At 46.4% G+C, this 20,332-nt stretch overlaps 1 protein-coding gene across 4 annotated transcripts in view; it reads left to right on the forward strand.

The window, feature by feature from the left end:
- The window catches only part of Vgll4 (vestigial like family member 4), a 110,241-nt gene that overhangs the window by 30,232 nt on the left and 59,677 nt on the right, over positions 1-20,332 (forward strand). Inside the window, exon 1 of one of the 4 annotated variants that reach the window (XM_038318657.2) lies at positions 1,008-1,191. The exons of the other annotated variants lie outside the window; for them this stretch is intronic. The gene's annotated coding sequence lies outside the window, so the exon portion shown is untranslated. Of the gene's footprint in view, positions 1-1,007; positions 1,192-20,332 lie in introns of those variants that run through there. 4 annotated transcript variants of the gene reach the window in all.

The raw sequence follows: 20,332 nt of genomic DNA on the forward strand, positions 1-20,332 counted from the left end.
TGTGTGTGTGTGTGTGTGTGTGTGTGTGTGTGTGTATACACCTGCACCTGTGCGCAGAGAACAGAAGAGAACGTTTCTTACCCTCCACTATCACACTCTGCTTATTTCTTTGAGGCAGGGTCTCTCGCTGAACCTAGGGTTCACATTGTCTTGGCTAGACTGGAAGCCAGCCAGGCCCAGCGATCATTAGCCAGGACAGTGATCATCCTGTACCTGTATCATTCAGTGCTGGGCTATATGCGTGAACGGGAGCATGGAATGTGTATTTATTTATTTGGTGTTGGGTACGAAACCCAGGGCCTTGAGTGCTAAGAACACATTCTACAACAGAGCTTTCCAGCCCTGTGTGTGTATGCACGCACATACACATGTACACACATATGAGAGTGCATACATGTCCATATAGATGCCCATATAGCTCTGCACATGTGTGGAGGTCAGGGGTCAGATAATTAGTTCTTGGGAGTTCCTTCTCTCCTTCTTCCCTGTGGGATCCTGAGACTGAGCTCAGATTGGAGGGAGTTGTTCAAGTGCTTCTACCCACTGATCCTTTGTTGATTTTCTTTGCTCTGCTTGAATTAATGGTACTTAGTAAAAATACGTAAGTAATTAGTAGCAGAGATTGCCTGAGAAACCTATCCTGATAGATTAGATGTGTGTGGATTTGCTGTTTTAAATCAAGCAGATGGAGACAGGCTCCATCTACCTGGAGAGCCAGCAACAGCTCCAGAGTGCAGAGCAGGAAAGGAACCAAAGTGAGGAAGGCTCACAGGCAGAGGATCGTTGGGTTGTTGGGGACCAAGAGTTTTGGCTAGAATTTTAGGTAGATAGCCTTCTCTGGGGAAAAAAAATCTCAGGCATTTTGAAAAGCAGCTTCTGAGAAGCACGTGACTGGGATCCTGGGCTTCCAGCCAGGGTCTAGCTTGGTGGAATTTACCCAGTTGAACTTAAAACAAAACAAAACAAACAAAAAGCAAAACCAAAAGTAAAGTTTAGCTTATGAACCCTCAGAGTGAGGCCCCTCAAGCTGAGTACCGCCTCCCAGGGGCTGTTTTCCACGCCTCTGTGCTGTGATTTGGGGCTCTGGGTGGTGGCTACTATGGTTCAGAGTCCCAAGAGAACCTATTTTGACAAGATCCTCAAATAAGTAGTGTGTGCTGGAAACTTGGGGACGCTTGAGGCTTTACCATGGTAAGAATGTTCTTTTTTAATTTTCTTGGTTGACTATTTTTGCAAGTATTTTGGTATTTTCTTACAGCGGTCTGGCACATTGATCTAAGGGCCTCTGCTTTGACAAGCTTCATTTGTGCTTGAGGCCAGACGGTAATCTTCCTCAGGTCAGGATGGACCCTGCTTACTGTTGTAGGGTGTTAGCCAGAGAAGACTGCTCAGACATGGGCTTAGGCCAATAGAAAATCTTTATTAGCCGGCCTGAGACTCCATCGAGTGTTCAGGATCCCAATGTAGCATTGAGCCTTTCTAATGTTCTGGGCTGACATCCTTCAGTTAACAAGAACAGTTGGCCAGAAGTAGAACATAGAAGCTAAAAGCAAGGTTAGTACATTTAGAGACTTTCCCAAAACTTCATGGATTAGATCTTTGTTTTCATTTATGGCCTGGATGGTACTTTCATCATGGAGTCATTTGTGCTAAGGTCTAGGGCTTACTAATGTCTGGGGCCCTGTTACACTTATTGCCTTTAATTCAAATTCACACTTTTACACTGTCTCCTGCCAGTAGGTGGGTCCCACTGAGGATGTGGGAAAAGGGCATAGGAAATTGACAGGGAAGTTTCATTCATGTCCAAAATGAGTGACTTTTACTACTGTTTAGTAAGGTATTGGTGATATCACCTGTATATAACATGGATCGAAAACATGTCTAGGGTATGGATGGTCACACATTTCATGGTGTGTCCTTGGTTAAGTCACGTTAAGCCGTGTTCACATGTATACGTTCTGAAGGGGCCTCTGCAACTCAGGCGAACTAGATCCTCCTTCAGAGCCGGAGACTTTGGAGGTAGTATCGTGTTACACTGGAGGGAGCTGAATACAACTTGTCTATTTTACATGTCAAGAAACTGCCATGTACGTGTGGGTGCTGTGGCTTCCACCCATTATAATGGCTATTTGGAAGCTGTAGCAGGAGGATCACTGGAAATCAAGACTTTTAAGGCAGCCTGGGTAATATAACAAGTCTCTTTCACTTAACTATGGGAAGAGGCTAGGTTGGGAAGGATGGAGAAAGAAAGGAAATGAGGTCTGTGGCAGGCAGGGGTGGGATGGGGGGGTCCATCTGTGACAGGACCTTGCCTGGGAGGTGCAGGGCCCTGGGTCTGCAGAACCAAACAAACAACATGGAAGTTTACGTGCTGAAGTATGGTTCTGTTTGACTTTGCACAGTCCTATCAGAATTGATACAGGTGGGAGAATATCCTAGAATCAGCACCCAAGAATAAAAACATGTACGTTGATACCATTTCCTGTGCATACCCACAGTACGCCTCTCTCAGCTTTAAGCTCTTGAAGTAGATTCGTATTTCCAGATATCACCTTTTTATGGTTTATTTAACTTTTTTTTTTTTATGTGCATTGGTGTCAGATCCCCTAGAACTGGATCTTCAGACAGTTGTGAGCCACCATGTGGTTGCTGGGAATTGAACTCAGGACCTCTGGAAGAGCAGTCAGTGCTCTTAACCACTGAGCCATCTCTCCAGCCCTGAGATATCACCTTCTTATGAATAACACATGTCCAAGTAATTAGACATTTCCTAGAATCATAATTATACTTGCTAAGGATATTTTCTGCCACTTAAAGGATTGCTGGGCGGCGGTGGTACACAACTTTAATCCCAGCACTTGCGAGGCAGAGGCAGGCGGATCTCTGTGTTCGAGGACAGATAGGGCTACACAGAGAAACCCTGTCTTAAAAACAAAGAAAGGAAGAAAGAAAAAGAGAAGAATATCAGACTTGGGAGGAAGATGAGATGTTTTCCCAAAGGGAACATCTGTGAGCTCCAAGTTAGAAACCATCTGGTCACATGACTGCTCATCCCAAGCACTGGATGCCAGAGTGAATGATGGTTGGTCCTGCCCTTGAGGTGTTCCACCCAGAAAGGAGGAGGTATAGATGTGAGTCACAGTGTGACTGAGCAGGAGCCCAGAGTGAGGGGTGTTTCGGCTTGTTGGGTACTGAACAGACAGCAGAGGTTTAGAAAGTGGCTTCCTAGAAGATGAGTTGGAAAGATTTTCTTTTTTTTAAAGGAGAGAAACTGTTGAAGGAAAGAGGGCCTGCTTTTCCGGCCACCCGCCTAGCTTATACCCGAAATAACCACACAGAAATTGTATTAATTAAATCACTGCCTGGCCCATTATCTCCAGCCTCTTATTGACTAACTCTCACATCTTGATTTAACCCATTTCTAATAATCTGTATAACAGCACGAGGTTGTGGCTTACCGGGAAAGATTCAGCATGTCTGACCTGGTGTCTCCATGGCGGCTCTCTCTGACTCCGCTTTCTTCCTTCCAGAATTCAGTTCTGTCTTCTCCGCCTACCTAAGTTCTGCCCTATCATGCCAAGCAGTTTCTTTATGAATTAACCAATGAAAGCAACACACAAACAGAAGGACCTCCTACACCAAGAAACAGCCTTGAAGTAAGAAATGTACATGTAGGCAGGCATTGTGTATCATACCACAATGGCTCAGTCCAGCAGCAGTCCTGAAAGGTTATTAATGAAGCAGAAAGATCCTTGTCACGTAGTGATGTAGGAGTCACTGATGAGCTTATTCTTCACTCCTGTGCTTGTGGTGATGCTGGTTTAAAAAAGACTGACCATGCTGACAGTGGTGTGTGTAATCACACATGGACTGTCGGTGTCTGTGATCACACATGTACTGTTGGTTACATGTGATCATACATGGACTGTCGGTGTCTGTGATCACACATGTACTGTTGGTTACATGTGATCATACATGGACTGTCAGTGTCTGTGATCACACATGTACTGTTGGTTACATGTGATCATACATGGACTGTCGGTGTCTATGATCACACACATACTGTTGGTTACATGTGATCATACATGGACTGTCGGTGTCTATGATCACACACATACTGTTGGTTACATGTGATCATACGTGGACTGTGGGTGTGTGATCACACATGTACTGTTGGTTACATGTGATCAATACATGGACTGTCGGTGTCTGTGATCACACACATACTATTGGTTACATGTGATCATACATGGACTGTGGGTGTGTGATCACACATGTACTGTTGGTTACATGTGATCAATACATGGACTGTCGGTGTGTGTGATCACACATGGACAAATGGACAGCAAAGAATATTTGATGATGGTGATGAAGGACTGTTGTTGGATTATGTGTTTATTGTACTTTTTATGGTTAGAGTTTGCTCTTACCTACTGGGGGCTGATGGGGAGCTTTGAGGGCTTGAGCATCATCCCTGGGATACTCACATGTTAGAATAAAGAACTAACTCCTGCAAGTTAATCTCTGGTCTTCACACATGCACACTTAGTTCAAGCCCAGGAATTTAAGACCAGTATAGAAAACACACACACACACACACACACACACACACACACACACACACACCGCGCTCGTGCATATATGCATGCACCTCTCTCAAAAAATTTCTTTTGGTGGGGAGCTTACTGTATATCTCTGGATTCACTGTGTAGGTCAGGCTGGCCTTGAACTCACAGATATTCTCCTGTCTCTGCATTTTTAGTGATTTGAAAATTACACTGGAGTAGTTTGATTCCTTTCCTTTCCTTTCTTCCCCTCCCCTCCCCTCCCCTCCCCTCCCCTCCCCTCCCCTCCCCTCCCCTCTCCTTTCCTTTCCTTTCCTTCTTGCTTTGTCTCTCAATCTTGAAGAGATGTGTTGTTTAAAGATAGGAAGTTGAGGCCAGACATCAATAGACACCTTTAATCCCAGTACTTGGGAGTTAGAGGCAGGTAGATCTCTCTGAGTTTGAGGCCAGTCTGCTGTACATAATGAGTTCCAGGACAGTCAGGGCTACATAGTGAGACCCTGTCTCACCCCCTCCAAAATAAAACCCCAAAAGCCCAACCCTGGTGTGGGAAGTCCTTCTGTGTATGTGTTGCTTTTATTGGTTAATAAAGAAGCTACTTTCGACCAATGGCTTAACACAATATATCCAGACTGTATGATATATATATATATATATATATATATATATATATATATATATATAGAGAGAGAGAGAGAGAGAGAGAGAGAGAGAGAGAGAGAGAGAGAGAGAGAAAATGGAGTCACAGAGATGCCATGTAGTCCCGCCAGAGACAGATGTGAATGGAACCTTACCGGTAAACTACAGCCATGTGGCGATACACAGATTAATAGAAATGGGTTAAATTAATATGTAAGAGCTAGCCAATAAGAAGCTAGAGCTAATAGGCCAAACAGTGATTTAATTAATATAGTTTCTGAGTGATTATTTCTGGTCTAGGCAGCCGGGAACAAACAAGAAGCCTCCTACAAACAACCCTTCCCAAAACCAACAACAATAATAGCAAACAATAAAACAAACAAAACCCAAAAGATAGGAAATCAATACTACGAGAACACAGGTCAGAATAGTTCTGTTTTCAGGGAACCTCTGTTCTGGAATCAAACGCTGGGCTAAATGGTGGTGAGCTTTAGAGTTCATTTTCCTTATCTGGCTTCCATGCTGGGTCTCCTTCTGTTGTCTCACATTCGTCCATGGTATTTCCTATTCTGTTCCATTTGTTTCCGTGGCACTGGGGATGAAACCCAGGGCAACATGCTACCAGGCAGTGCTCTACCACTGAGCCACAGCCTAGTCCGGTAGAGTATTCATTGTGTGCTGCATCTGCATGCTGGCAGTGCACAGAAGTTATATAAAGGCAATCAAAATGACCCTGCCTGCTTGTGCAGCCTCATGGGGAAGATAAAACAAACAGATAAGAGGTAGGGAGGATTTTGTCTCGCAGCACAAGCTGTCACTTTCTACCTTTAAGCAGATTGAGATGACGCACTCTGAAGATAAGCATGTGATAGTGTTATGCAAGTCGGAGAGATAGGATCAGAAAACTTGCCTGCCCTTTGCTGTTACAGAAAGGGGTACTGGCTGTGACTTCTATCCCCCCAGCCATGTACTGCTGACTGTAGAAGGTGAATGACTCAATCTAGGTCTGAGTGGGTTGGAGATGCAGGATGGTAAGTACATGTATCCAGGATGCCGTTTCAGTAGACAGCAGTGGTCCAGAGAGAGTCTGTCTAGGGATGTACCTGTGTGCACCTGTCTGGGGGATTGTTGCTGTTGGGTATATTCCTAACCCTTTTTGTAATTTCTGAAGGTGGTACAGCAGAAGCTTATAGACTTTTCTACCCTCTTTTCAGCAGAATAGCAGTGATGCACAAGTGTGCATTTAAAATTGTTGTTAACCCATGGCGCTGGAGAGATGGCTGCTCGGTAGTTAAGAGCCCATACTGCTCTTGCAGAGGACCTGGGTTCAGTTCCCAGCACCCACGTGCATGTTCACAACTGCCTTTAACTCCAGTTTCAGAGGATTGACACCCTCTTCTGGCCTCCCCTGGCACTCTATACATGTGATGCACATACACACGTTTAGGCAAACACTCATACATGTAAAATATAAATTAGTTGAAGTTTTTCATTGCTGTTGTTAACGGGTCCAGTCGCGCATACTGCCAGCTGGTAAATTTGCTGGGTCTGTCTTCGCACATTTCCCAGACCTGGCCGCTTTTCCTGCCCCTATGACGGGCACTCTTGCCTAGATGATAGCAGCAGCTTCCTGGACATCCCCGTGACTTCTGACCCTGTGCCCTTTCACTCTACAGATCCTTTAGAAATGTCAATCAGATTGTGTGGCCCCTGCTCAGAACACTTTCTGTAGCTGCCCATCCCACACAGAGGTAAGGCCCGAAGGTCTTAGGTGGCCTCTGAGCCAAGCTGGCTTCTCTGCTGTTCAGGTGGGCACCTTCCCCAGGACCTCGGGCACCTTTGCAGGTACCCCTTTCACAGCCCAGAAAGTTCTGCCCTCACAAATCCTGTGGCTTTATGTGCAGATGTTTTCGTGTGTTCCCTTAGACACACCTTCCTTGTTTCCCACTCTGTCCCTACCACTGGCTTAATCATGGTTTTCTACTTTATTTTTTATTTATCCTTTGCGTCCTACTTACACTAGGATGTGTTACAGCCCTGGGATTAGAGATTCCTGCTTCTGATATTGTCGAGTCCATGTTGTCTAGAACAGATCCTGGAATATAGTAAGTGGTCAGGAACTTGTGTGTAGAAGAGGGGGACACCGTGTCTTCCATCCTTCGTGCAAGGGCTTAGATTTGGGGACAGTAGGGCCAATTGTCCTTTTGGGCAAGACATTTATCGGAAGAATCATTGACACCATGTGCCGGCAGACAGGCAGCAACATGGTGGAGGCTCTGAGGAGACTTCAGGTCCACTGGACAGAGGTGAAGATCCTTAGAGGTCCCAGAGGAAGGGGAAATTCATGTAGTCCCGCTGTCTCGGATTCCTGAGTGGCAGAACTTCCTGGGAAAGGATGCGCTACTCTGAAGGCGGGGACGCACATGTAGTTAATGTGTATCCGTCATTTCTTGGGGATATAAGAATGGTACCGATCATCCTCCTGGAATCCAGACACAGTCAGCTATAGAGAGGCTGCTGCAGATGGGTGTAACCCAAGCAGCATCGAGTCTGGGATTCTGATACTTCTGACAGTTAATGCTGATTGACAGCCATGCACACAGGAATTGAACCTGGTTAGCTACTTAGTGTCTTCTTCCTTTAGCTGCTCGACTGGTGTTTTGTCCACTCAGCACTTTCTTGCCTCTGGGTGTGTGCTGGAGGCAGGGTGCCTGATGGTGTGAGCCGCGGGGTGGGGCTGGAGCAGGGGTGAGTCGTGTTGGGATCTGTACGTGGGCTTTTAGAGCAGATAAGGATGTGGGGGATTTCTTTAACTTTTGGCTGGCAATCTGGTTTTGTAAGAAATGCCATTTATGAGAAAAGGCAACCAGGAGGCCCTTAAAGAAGATCTCTGGTTGTTCTTGCAGAGAACACGTGGAAAGATGGAGGACAGAGAGACTGCTGAGCTGTAAGGAAGAAGTGGAGAAGCGTGTTTTTAGCTGCCATGTAGCCTTTCCATTGGAGTTAAGATCTGCTTTTCTCTAGAGAGCGGGGAAAGTGTATGCCACTGCAATGGCCGAGGCCAGAGGACAGTTTTCAGGAGTCCTTTCTCTGCGTCCACCTTATTGAGTTAGGGTCTCTGGCTTCTGCTCCCTCGCTGTGTGTTCCAGACTCATGAGCTTTCGACCAGTTCCCCTGTCTCCGACTCCCCATCTTTCCACAGGAGTGCTGGGGTTGCAGATGCATGTTCCTGCATGCCACATTTTACAGGAGTCTATGGAATTACACTCTGTCCTCTGGCTTGCACTCCAGGTGCGTTTTTACCCACAGAGCCATTTCCCCGGCTCCACAGCCTAACCTTTAAATGTGTGCCCTTACTCACGTGCTGTGGTTCGTCCTGTTCAGATGGTGAGTGCTTCCTAGTACACAGAATGCCATGGCCTCGTGTGGCGACACATGCCTGTGATCCCAGCGCTTGGGAGGAAGATGAGGAGTTCAGGGCCAGCCTGTGCTGTGGAGACTATCAGGACAAAATGTAAGACTGAAAGCCACAAACCAACACAAGGAACACTGCTGTGAATTTTCACATAATATTTCTGTGGTGGTTTGGTTTCTCTTGCTTTTGATGCCTCTTGGAGCCAGGGTCTCATGTAACCCAAGTTGACCTCAAAATTACTCTGAAGCCGTGAATGCCCTTGAACTCTTGGTCCTCCTACCTCCTCCACGTCCCCTGTGCTGCACAAGGTGGGCTTTTTTTCTCCCTTCCTTGCCTTCCAGTGTATGTTTGTAGCCCTTGTGTCCTGCACTCAGATACAAGCCCTTCTAGAACTCAAGCTTTGGATTCTTTCTGTCCAGACCCCATTAGCCTCTAGGCCAGTGAAGTGGAAGTTTTTCCTCTTTGCAGTGCTGAGCAGAAATCTCTCTGCTGAGCTAGAGTTCCGGCCTGTATGGAGGTGTCGTCTCTGTCCGTGGGTCCTAATTCTGTGATGTCTTGCTTGCCATGCATGGGGCCACTGGAATCAGCATACAATTCTTGAAAACACAAAAAATTTCTGTGCATTCGGCACATTCCAGATTGACATGTGCACCTTGATCCTGTACAGGGTGAATTTGTGACCAAGCAGGGTCAGGTGTGCCTGCTAGGATCTTGCTGGGGGGGGACGGGGGGGGGGGACGACTTGTCTACCTTCTTCTGTCTCGTAGAATAAAGATGAGGTGTTTGCCTGAAAACTTTTGCTTTTTAAAATATTTTCATGTACATAACAGGCTGTTGCACATTTCATAAGTGTCCATTGGCCACTTTGTTCAACATTAACTAAATGTGCATTTACGCGGGGGAATCTGAGGGCACGAGCTCTCTCTTTGATGAAGAGTCCTGGGCTACGTGCCAGGCCAATAAAGTGAAAGATCCAGAATGAATTCCTGTGTTCTCATTCTCGGCCTTCCTGGTGTATTAAACTGGCAGCTAGTTTTTGTTTTTATTTTTGTTTTAATTAGTCATGATACTGAAGTGCAGCCGTGATCTGTTGAGGGTGCTGGAAGGGTGCTCCTGGCTCATTGATGAGAGGGAAGTGGCTGCTGTGTGTGTCAGCTTTCCCTGGGAGGACACTGGGGTAGCCTTTCCTCGGTGTTTCCAAAGCCAAGCCAGAAACTATTAGGCTTTGATGGCAGCTGTTGTAAATTTGGTGGCTTGGTTACTACTTTGGGGAGGGGTTGCCCCTGAGCCTGCCCAAACAGGCTGAGTTTTCTCTCCTCTCTTACACTGGGCTTTACTGAGAGAACGGAAGAGTGAGTGGGGGGAGCATTTGCTTGGCTGCAGTGTGAATTGGAGGCACTGGACTTGGAGTCCTTGTTTTCTTGGGCAGTAGGCACTGTGTGGTAGTTTATATAGGTGCCTTGCAGCTGTAAGTCTGCATTTCAGACAGAGTGGAAGGTAGAGCCATTCACAAGTTATAGGATCTTCCCTAAAACTTAGTGAGTGAATTCTGTTATGGTCCCTAGTCCCCCAGGCTGGCCTCTTCCAGACCTGCACACAACCAGCCACTGATCTCAGGTAACTGTGACTCACTCACCGTGGTCCCCAGAGGAACACAGAAATGGGGTTAACTGTAAGTTCTTGTTGCAGAGCTAACTTACCAGGAGAATGAGAAGCAGCATTCTGTGTCTGATGTGGTCAATAGTCCCTTGCCCAGCGTCTCTGTTTTTCTCTCTTTCTTGTCTCGTAGAAGGCAGAACACTAACTTAATGTGCCCCTGTAGTGAGAATAAAATGTAGCCCAGCAGAAGGTGGCAGTCACCAATGCTGTATGAACCAGTGCTCGTGTGGGAGTGGATAGGGGTAAGGGGCTCATGGGAAAGAGGAGCCCCCAGAACTCTGGGTTTTAGGTGCAGCTAGGGTGGTGGTGGAAGGGAACCTGCTTTTCCATACTATAGTCTGCAGAGGAGGGGAGTCTGGGCCAAGAAGGGAGTGATTTGCCTTTTGTGGGATGTGTAACTCTCAATTAATGTAGTCTACTTAAGTGTCAGATGTGTGGTCCATGTGAATTTTGAATATTTTGAGCTTTCCAGATCAATAATCTTAAAATTTTCTGAGCAATCCACCTGAGTGTTGAGGGGCCGGTGCTAGTGGAGTCTTAGAAATCCACCCAAGTGTTAAGACAGCCGTTAAATGGGCAGTGGCAGTGACCTTTGTTCCCGCTCTTTTTTTATGGCTGGTTCTGTTTGCCGTTCTTTGCGGTTGGGGCCAGGACTGGCCTGTCACCCTAACAGACTTGGCATCTCTTACGGAACATGAAAAAAACCATTGTGCAGGAAGAATGACAGCAAGAACTCTGGGTTTGAATTCTTTGGTTTGACCCTGGACATTGCTTCATGATGTGGGGGTGGGGTCTGCCATGCTCATTTGCACATCTGGAAGTCAAGAGCTGTGCAGTGATGGAGACCCAGCAGCCCATGGGGGTCAGAGCTGGGTTGTGAACCCAACCCTTCCTGACTTTTACCAGGAAGCCACTGTGCATTCATATAGAAAAGCAGGCTAGGTGTCCTGCTTTCTGCCTGCAGTGTCCTCTTGATCTCACTGCAGGAGCATAGTCTGTTTGTCCTCCTGGGCCAGCCTTCTAATCTACACCCTCTTTGCTGTTCTAGAGTCCGCTTCCCTCACCAGGACTGTGGCTCCTTGTGACCGGGGCTGTGGCAGCATGGGCTGTTGTTTCTTTTCAAAACCTGGTGAGAACCTCCGGCTTACAGAGTGTGGTTCAGTGGTGGAGTGCTCTCTCTAGACCCTGTCCTCCTCCATCTCCAGCACTGGTGGTGGCATTGGATCACTCAGGGGACCTAGTGCATTTCCAAAACTGTCTCATGTGTCACTGTGAAATGATTCTAGACTTGTGGCTGGCTACGAGGTCACTGGTAAGAGCTTGCTCCTCTGTGTGAGGGAGATTGAGTTAACTTTTCAGACCCCTATGTGAGATCTGGTTTGAAGTCCTCCACTTCTTGAGAGTTTGACACTTTGTTCTCACCGTAGGCCTTGGAAACATAGAAACCCAGGAGCTGACAGAGTGGATGCTCTGGCTGTTCTGCCCTGTAACACAGGAGGACCTCATTGTCCCCCAGCATCCCTGTTGTGCTCATTGCCGTTGCTATGGTATTGAATGATTCTGGAACTTTGTATGGCATATGTACCTTACCTATCTGCTGTATCCCCTGTGAGGTCTGTTTTATTCTCCCCTTCTTTACACATTATGAATGGACCCAAGGGAAGGCTTTCTTAATGGCAAAAATAAGCCATGGGATCATGGTGTCTGCTTTGGCCATCTCTGCTCTCTATCTGCTCAGAGCATCAGGAGCTGTGGGATGTAGAAGGCAGCTGCCCCTTTCCAGTATTCCGGACTCAATCAGAAACATGCAGTACCTCTGGGGCCTGGGTGCCTTGCCTGCTTTCCTCTGTGCCCAGCTAAATTTACAGGTCCTTTCCCCAGTTTTTTTTCCTCAGTAAAAATTTGTTGACACCTAATGGTGCCAGATGTTAGGTGCTGGGGAAGGCTGTGCTGTGAAGAGACAATGGCTTCCACTTAATGCAGCCGGAGAAGACTGGAAATTCTCCACCAGGGGCTAGCGTGAACAGCCTCTGGGAGGGACCTCCCTCTGAGGATGGGTCACAACCGGAAAGCCTGCTGAGTCCAGTTCCCAGCTTTCTGATGAAGAGAGCTAGGAAGCCGAGCAAAGAAGACAGGTTGATGGTGTGTGCCTGTGTACCCTTCCCTGGAAAGGAAAGGGATACTGTAGGCTTAAGTACAACTGGGGAGGATGTGGCTTTGCGTCTTAAGGTTGGCTCACAGTGTCCCCTAGCTGTACTGAGGAGTACCGCACCAGTAAGGCTGGGCCTGCAGCCAGGGGCTCCCACTAGGAGAAGCAATTTTAACTGTCTGTGGTACACACTTTTAAGTCCCAACTACATCTTTCTGCTTCCCTCACTAGAGAAGCCCTGGTGCCCTGAGGGAAGTAGGGACTTCCAAGTGCATGACTTGGAAAACTCCTGACTGCTTCCAATGCATGGGAAAACAACCTCTCCTTGCTTTGTGTTTTTAGAAGGAGGGTTTAATTGTAGCCCAGTCTAGGCTAAAGCTCATGCTCTTTCTACTTCAGACTCTTATGTGCTGGAATGACAGTTGTGGATTACAACACCCTGCTCAAAAAGCTGTTACTTCTATTGCACTTACTTATTTTGTTAACATGTGCACGGTGCAAAGGTTAGAGCACAGTTTGCCGGAGTTGGTTCTGTCCTTCCACCATTTGGGGTTCCATGGACCAAACTCAGGTTGTCAAGCTTGTCACTGAGGTGCCTCCCCGTCTTGTGGATGGAATTCTGGTGGTGTGATTTATCTCCACGTAAACACAGCATCAGTAGAAACATTGGAGGGATGTCTCTAGGGTGGCAGTGGCAAATCTATCTTGAAAAACCTGGGCTGTTTGCTTTGCGAAGAAGACTTAAACCTACTGGCCATCATTTGGCTTAATGATATTTCCAGCAGAAGTTCTTAGTTCTCCTTTATAGTACTGGGTACAGTTGACGGCATTAAAGGATGATAACGGGAGCTAGAGAGATGGCTCAGTGGTTAAGGGTGTTTATTGCTTTTTCAGGGGAGCTTAGTTTCGTTCCCAGCACCCACATGGCAGCTCACAACTGTCTGTAACTTTAGTTCCAAGGGATCTCATGCCTTCTTCTGGCCTCCGAGGGCACAAAAAACCAGATCTGACCTTGCTCTGACAATACTGTTAGAGAGGATTAAAATAGAGTCGGGTGGGGATGTGACTTGGGGTGCTTCCCTCGTGTGGGTGAATCTCTGCTTGCAAAGACACTATGTCATATGTTCTCATGCAAAGAACAATGCCCTTTGCCTTGTGTCCCCCAGCCTAGGAGAGGTGACAGCTCTGGGATAGTGGGCAGCAGACCCTTGAGTTACACCAGTTGTCCTTAGTCTAAGGAGGAAAACTCAGGAAATGTTTGTTTAGATTTTAGCAGTAGTATAATTACAATTTTGGCTAGATAATTCTCTGTGTGTGTGTGTGGGGGGGGGTGAGGGGGGAGGGCTCCCCAGTGCATTATGGTAGCCTGCAATACCCCAGTCTTAATCTTACTGCACCTCCAGTTAATACCCAGGCAGGGCCAAAGGGAGTACTGTTAAATTAACAGGCATGTTTTTCTGAGTTGTAGGTGGGACCTTGACTGAGGAAAGCTGCTCTGAAGTGATGTCTGAGCCCTGGGGCTCCGGGGCCACAGCGGGTAGTTAAAGGCGTCAGCTCTGGCAATGAGCACCTTCAAGTGCTGACCCTCTGAGAACCGTCTCTTCTCATCTTTGCTTCAGAAGTTAGCTCTGATTGATCTTGCAGGATATACCTGTGGTATTTAGGATTAGTTACAGTGTGACTGTCATTGTCATGCTTCTCCAGTGAATGATCTGTGGATAGCATTTCAGGAAACCTAAATGTTGTCTTAGGGTTACTATTGCTGGGGTGAAACACCACGACCAAGCAGCTTGGGGAGGAAAGGGTTTATTTGGCTTACACTTTGACATCCTGTTCATCATCGAAGGAAGTCAGGACAGGAACATGAAGGCAGGAGATGATACAGAGGCCGTGGAGGGGTGCTGTGCTGCTCACTGATTTTCTCCCCTGGGCTTGCTCAGCCTGCTTTCTAATAGAACCCAAGACCACCAGCCCAGAGATGACTCAACTTAAAATGGGCTGGAACCTTCTGTATCAATCAGTAATTTGAAAAACATTCTATAGGCTTGCCTGCAGCCCAGTCTTACAAAGGCATTTTCTCAATCAGGGTTCCTGTCTCTTAGACTTTAACTTGTGTCAAGGTGCCATAAAATCAGCCAGCACACTTGTAGAAACAAAACCCACAGTCGTCATGTTTTGTTGCTCTCAGCGTTGGGCATGGAAAGCAGCAGCTGAAACACTTGGGCACGGTGCTTTGCTAGACACACACTCTATCTGGGTTGGTAATTCGTCCCCTTCCGATAGCGCCAGTTCATTGTGGTGGTGGTGGTGGTAGGGTGGAGGGTGGTGATGGTGGTGTGAGGGGGGGTAGGGGTGGGGGATGGAGATAATGGGGGTGGGGGTGTTTACTGGAGCTCACAACAATCTTCCTGGGTCAGAGAGTCCTAAGTGCTAGGTTGTAGGCACTAGCCCCACCACAGTTGGCTTTTTCTAATTATTTTAAACACCAGGAGGCTGGAGAGATGGCCCAGTGGTGAAGAGCTGTGGCTTCTTTTGCAAAGGCCTGGCCTCTGGTTTCCGACACCCACATGGTAGCTCACAACCTTTGTAGCTCCAGTTCTGGTGGGCTGGTGCCCTTTTTTTTTTTTTTTTTTTTTTTTTTTTTTGCCTCCATGAGTATTGCATGGGTATGCACATGATGCTGATATGCATGCAGACAAAACACCTATACAAGATAAAAGTAAGGTTAAACAGCAAAAAAAGTGAGCCACCATTCTGAATACATGCTCTCTAAGTTTACTTATGCCTCGAGTTCATCTTAAAGCCAGTTTCCTGTTAGTGTATGTGATACCAGTAGAACTGGCTCTTCATAGTATTTTTTTGTTTTAATTTGAAAAATAGTTTTAATTTTGTTTTTTATTTAATAAAGGTGAAACTGTTTGCTAAGAAGCATTTTCTGTGGCATGTTTGAGAGATGGAGCGAGCACACTGGGGACCTTGCTTTTCTGAATTGCCTGTGAGATTTAAAATTGGCCCCTAGAGGGAGATGTTGTATTGAAAATCTACATCTTATTTGAAGATCCATTTTATGTTGTTTTTTTCTAAATTACACGAATTGTGTATTGAGCCCCCTCAACAGTGCACAAAATGATCCTATGTTACTTAAAAGAAGTTGAGTGCATTTGAACTTACAACTGGTACCATTTTGGAGGGAACAGAATTTAAGATATAGGTTGATAATATACTTTGAAAAGATTTTGATGAAATATATTTTACAACGTGCCAGTTTGATCATTTCCACATTGAAGAAGTAACATGACATTAGAGGTCTTTTCTCAGAAGAAAGTGTGATAGAGAGAACTTAGTAGATAATCCAGATTTACCTTGTTGGTACTTGGACCATTTGAAATCACCCTCTCCCCTGTGGTTCAAGTAAAAGTAGAAAGAGAGGCTGCAGAGCTGTCACCTGCCAGTCTCTGTCTCCTCCCTTCCTTCCTCTCCCCCCCCACACTTTCCCCTCCATTTGGATAACCTGTTTAAAGACTCCGTCTCATACAATCCGTCTCATACAATAGGTCTTCATCAACTTGTCTAAAGACCTACTGTGTGCAGATTGGACTTTATTGAGTGAGAGCTATATAAAACTCCTCAATCTTGTGTTAGAACTAAGTGCAGGATTGATCTCAAGTACAGTGGCCCCTTTGGTAATGGTTCTTAGAGGAGAGTTTCCAGCAGGTCTTTGGCTCTGCATCCTAAGTGGCCTTCAACAAGCCGGTCTCCCATGCTTTCCCTTAGCCATCAGCGCAAGGCTTTAACTTAGAACTCTGCGCAGCACTGTGACTGTGGCTGATGTGATGAGGTCCTAGTCCCATTCTGAACACTGCAGAACCAGCTAACCCCCCACCCCACACCCCCAGGTTTGTTCTCACAAGGGTAATATCTAAATTAAGATAGGTCAAGGGTACCCTTGCCAGTGCAATGTCTTAGATGGTACTGTTCTCTGCTGAGGAGTGCCTCTCCACAGTGGGTCTGATTATTCTGGAGATGCCTGTAAGCCTGAGTTCTCACACATCCAACTATTGAGCTGATGCCAGAAACTAGCTCATTTATTTCATTTACTAAAGTCTTTTGGATATTTTTAAAAATCCATTTATCAGGTTTGGCTGTTTTTAATTGCTGTAATGGGTGAGGGGAACCACCTTTAGAAAGAACATTGTCTAAAACCTAGCCACTGTAAAATTCCAGAGAGAACAGTTGACTGCACTGTCAACCTGATAGCTCAGTAGGGTTGTGTGTGTTCCCAGAGTCTTCAGGGAGATTACTGTCAGACTAGAGATACATTGTTCCCTTCTCTGAGTGGCTCCAGAAGAAACATTTGATTCTAGTAAGTATCTGGAGAGTGCTGTCAGACCCCTGGCTTTTCCTGATGTAGTCTAACTCAGTAGTCAGCTCCTGGCAGCTAGAGTGAGTTAGTGGTTAGCCTGGACTTGCTTCTGTGATGATCACGCCATCTCTATTCTACCAGGAGACTGAGCCATAACCAACATGTACAGATCACCTCTTGTGTGCTGTGGGGAGATTTATACCAACAGCTGGGGCTTGGTTTTCATCTTTCCACAAGTTGTCTGCTTTGGGCATCTGATACCAACTGATGCTAAGATGGGACACAATCAGTGAATAGCAAGAACACACGTGTGCATGCACCCACACATACATACAAACCATATAGTCATTCATGTCTGCAGTTCTGAATGTTTAAAATTCCCTGTCAACTTTGCCTTTTAGGACAGATACTTCAATCTTGGTCCTTTGAAGATAATTAAATGCTTAGACTTCTACTGTCTTTAGTTATTGAATCAAAAGATTTACCACGTATCACCATCCCTGCAGTTAAGGGTGGTGGCACATGGTATGGTATTGGCATCAGCAATGATGAGACAGGAGGATCAAGAGTTCAAGCCAACTATAAAGTGAGACCCTGTCTTAAAACAAAAACAAGATATATAGGGGCTGAGGAGATGGCACAATGGTTAATAGCGCACAGTGCTCTTACAGAGGATCCCTGCACCCACATTGGGCAGCTCACAACCATCTGTAACTGCCACTCCAAAGGGATCCAATACCCTCTTCTGGACTCTGTGGTACCCACACTCACATGCATAACCCCATACTCTACACACATTAAAAAGTAACATATGCAGTCCCTTGATTATGTCTTCCTAGGGAATATTGTCATACCTTTTTAACTTTAAAAGTAGAGAACTTTCTCTTTCATTTTCATCACATAAGAAAAATATTCCTTGTGGGTTGGTGAGAAATATGGAGGAAGGTGAAAGCACCCGCCATTTAAGCTGAGCGTGTCTGAACGGGACACACCTTTAATCCCTGCACTTGGTGGACAAAGGCAGGTGGATCTCTGTGTTTGTTGTGCTGTGCTTCCCAGTCTCCCTCAGAGTTTATGTATGTCAGTGTGTGGTCATGTACATGCAGGGTTTGGGGTATGGTGGGTGTGTTTCAGTTGTTTCAGGGCACACAGTGCAGCGGATGCTGGGGGCACCGCGTGCTTTTGCAGGTAGTATGGCTGCCGCACCGTGGACACCCACAGCTCCAGCTTGGATTCATTGGCTCACTCTGGACTCTCCTGTTTCCAGTAATGTCAATAGCAGCATGACGCTAAGGATGGAGCTTGGTGGTTGAGCACTTGCTGAGCATGTGGAAGGAACTGGGTTGGATCTTCTGTGTGGCAGAAAAGGGTAGGGGAGGTAAGTCAGCCAGGCATGAGGAGTCCCTGCTGCTGGGGATGCTGAGGCAGGAGGATGACTCGAGCTCCAAGTTTGAGGCCAGTCTGGGCAATATGGCAAAGATACTGTGTCAGAAGCAAGAAACAAAAGGGTAACAAATGAATGCCAATGTGACAGGAATCTTTCTTTGCCACTGTGGTAGTCCAGATGTAGAGTCAGCGCAGGGGCTTGTGTGCCTGCGGGCCTTGTGGACACTGTTTACTCAGCCTTTAGCAGTGAGTAGAGGTGGCATCATCCTGCCTTTCCAGGCAAAAGGGATTGAAAGCAGTTATTTTGGCAGGTGGGAACATTTAATTCTTTATAAGAGCATAAATTTGAGTATTCAATCAAATTACTCTATTTTTTTTTCCTGTGTGTTTTGGTTTTTTGGTTTTTTTTTGTTTGTTTGTTTTATCAAAAACACTATTTTTGTCTTGGGCATTGCTTCTGTATTCCAGGTCAGGTAGCAGACATATATCTATAGCAGTTTGTTTTTAAGCATGCAAGTCATCTTCAAAGCACATAGAATTCACTTTGGTCCATAGACAAGGGCCTGCGTGTAATGTGAATTCTGTCTGGTCTTAATAATAAAGACCCAGAGTCAGATATTAGGGCTGAAAGTTGAAAGATCAGAGAAGCAGAGTAGCCAGCCAGCCACTAGTTGTCACCTCTATGAAATCCTCAGGGGTATCTTGTCTCTACAAGTCCTCAGAATGAATGCCATGAGCTCCTGTCTCCTCCCGCCTTATACCCCTTCTCCACCCAGGCATATCTCTTTCTGCCTCCACCTCCCTGGTGCTGGGGTTAAAGGTGTGTGCCACCACTGCCCGGCCTCTATGGCTAGCTCTGGGCTTCAGGTAAGCTTTATTTGTTAGAACACAAAGTATCACCATACCTCACGGCTCCTTTCCCACACAGCTTCTCTCACAGCGGTTGTCTGTATCTTCTCTGTGTTATAGAGTTTGGTGTGATGGTGCCTGTTTGGTTTCCCCTGTCAGAGAAGGGCTATTGCTGCACGTTCTAATGCATCGAGTCTCCTTTACCTGCCCCAGAGCTGAGTGCAGCCTGCCTGTGTGCTTGGCATTGTTGTCATCTCTATCCCTAGCCCTGGTGAGAATGTTCATTCTGGTTTTATCTTTGGGGTGATCCAAACTTACAAGACCCCCTCCACTCCCACCCTGTCACCCCCTCCCCCCCAGTCCTACACTGCCTTTTGTTTATTTGTTTTGGATTTTATTGTTGCTGTTGCTGTTTTTTTTTTTTTTTTTTTTTTTTGAGACACGGTTTCCATGTCCTGACACTTGCCCTATAAATCAGGCTGGCCTCGAACTCACAGAGATCCGCCCGCCTCTGCCTCCTGTGTGCTGGGATTAAAGATGTGCACCACCTCCTAATTGCCCTTGACAGTCCCTCCTGCTGATGCTTGTGCTCAGCCTGTGAGTGGTTAGTCTGTGAGCGGTTAGTCTAGCCTGTGAGCGGTTAGCCTGTGAGTGGTTAGTCTAGTCTGTGAGCGGTTAGCCTGTGAGTGGTTAGTCTAGTCTGTGAGCAGTTAGTCTGTGAGCGGCTAATCTGGGTTTGAGAATGGGAGTGTTTGGCACTGGGTGTTTTTGGTGGAGGTATTGATGGGACCTGAACTACAGTCAGAACCTGCAGGGTGGGATGCAGACACCACCATGCAGCATGCCCGAGAAAGAGTTAGTTGCTTTAAAGTTTGTTTATTACTTCTTGCGTGAGTGCGCACAGGTATGTTGCTGCATATGTGTAGAGGTCAGAAGACAACTTTTGGGAGTTAGCGCTCTCAGTCCGCGATGGGTTCCAGGAATTAAACTTAGGTGGTCAGGCTTGCGTGGCACATGCTAACTCCCTGAGTCATTGTGCTGCTCCAGTCAAGGGTTTTGTTTTTAAATTTTATTATTTTATAATTTGAATTTGTGTATCATAGTGCACATTATGTGCAGGTGCACATGTGGTCTGTTAGCTCTTGCTTCCCTGGAACTCACTTTGTAGAGACTAGGCTAACCTCAAACTCACAGCAGTTTGCCTGCCTCTGTGCTATTACCTGGTGCCACTACCATGCCTGTCTTCAGCCTGGTTTTTTATACAGCAAGGACCACCTGCTCGGTGTTTATGAGCCTGGTGTTCCCTT

The sequence above is a fragment of the Arvicola amphibius genome, chromosome 2 (assembly GCF_903992535.2).
Source record: "Arvicola amphibius chromosome 2, mArvAmp1.2, whole genome shotgun sequence".
Lineage (NCBI taxonomy): Eukaryota > Metazoa > Chordata > Mammalia > Rodentia > Cricetidae > Arvicola > Arvicola amphibius.